The sequence below is a fragment of the Desmodus rotundus genome, chromosome 2 (genome assembly GCF_022682495.2).
Source record: "Desmodus rotundus isolate HL8 chromosome 2, HLdesRot8A.1, whole genome shotgun sequence".
NCBI classification, from domain to species: Eukaryota; Metazoa; Chordata; class Mammalia; order Chiroptera; family Phyllostomidae; genus Desmodus; species Desmodus rotundus.
This window is the reverse complement of record NC_071388.1, coordinates 130,612,928-130,614,273: the sequence shown is the minus strand read 5'-3', so window position 1 is coordinate 130,614,273 and position 1,346 is coordinate 130,612,928. Positions and strand designations below refer to the sequence as shown.

The 1,346-nt window shown below is 32.2% G+C and overlaps 1 non-coding gene across 1 annotated transcript; it reads left to right on the top strand.

Moving 5' to 3' along the window:
• The first annotated feature begins 226 nt into the window (after positions 1–226).
• LOC112313187 (small nucleolar RNA U3) lies at positions 227–440 on the top strand. Its single transcript, XR_002975655.1, has one exon. It is a non-coding gene; the product is annotated as a small nucleolar RNA U3 (small nucleolar RNA).
• The last annotated feature ends 906 nt before the right edge of the window (positions 441–1,346 follow it).

Below are 1,346 nucleotides of genomic sequence, written 5' to 3'. Positions count from 1 at the left end.
AGTTGGTCAATAGGCAGAAATAGATGGAGACATGACAGAGACATAAAGTTGGCACTCTTAAAAGACCTACTACAAACTGATCAAGAACTAAATGGTAAGGAGAGAAGGGGAAGCAAAAATGAACATAAGAAGCATACTACAAAACTTTATAATGTAAAATAAAAAAAATAATTAGATGGGTTAATAATCTTTTGAAAAAATTAGCACACTTAAAAACACATTAATAAAGACTATACTTTCAGGATCATTTCTATAGTTTGTTACTAGAGAAGTTTCTCTGAGTGCGTAGAGCACCTAAACCTGGGAGGAAGACATGGAGCATTCTCTCCTGAGCGTGAAGCTGGCTCTTGGTGTTGCTTTGGTAACTGCCATTTGCCATTGATGATCGTTCTTCTCTCTCCTCGAAGAGAGTAAGAGAGAGAGAACACAGTCTGAGTGTGTTTTTTTTAAACACACATTAATAGAAGTTATTAAAACTGAAATACATAGAAAAAATACCAACACAAATTGAACAGAGCAGCCATAATGACCCTTGTAGTAATATAAAGAGGTCCAACACATTTATGATCAAAATCCTGAAAAGAGAGGAGCAAGAATAAAGATCTAATACCAAAAATGTTCCAAATTTGATAGAAAGTATAAACCTATTAATTCAAAACTATCAGTGAACTCTAAGCAGAAGAAACACCCACACATGAAAAAATAACGTGTAAAGTCATGTCATAATCAAATTTCTGAAAACCAGTAATAAAGAGAAAGTTTTAAAAGCATCTTGTAACACATTATACAGAAAATTGTCAAGTGGGAATACTAAATTCAACAGAAAAATGAAAAAAACATTAAAGTTGAAAAAAATAAGATTTTTTTCAGAAAAACAAAGCTGAGAGAATTTATCCCAATGCACTGAATCAAAAGATTAAAAAAATTCTAAGATTTAAGAAAAATTATGCCAAATGAAATTTTGGATTTACACAAAGACGATCTGCATTCTTTGGCTGTTTTCTCCCTCCATCTCCAACCTCTTCTCTCATCATCATATCTTTTCTTCTCTGATTTTGAATTTCTGGCTTTCCTGTTAAAAAGAATTACTTGTTTTTACTTTGGGCCTACCAGGAAAACTCAGGATAATCTCTCCACCTCAAGAACTTTAACCTCATTACATCTTCAAAATACTGGTTGTCCTGTTAGGCAACATATTTATAAATTCTGGGGATTATGACATAGACATCATTGAAAGGTTATCTTTCTGTCTACAACAGAGTATAAAGTATAAATGTATCTTAGTCTCTCATTAAGGTAAGCAATTATCAATACTATGTCTCAGTATTCCAAGTTGTAAATATTTC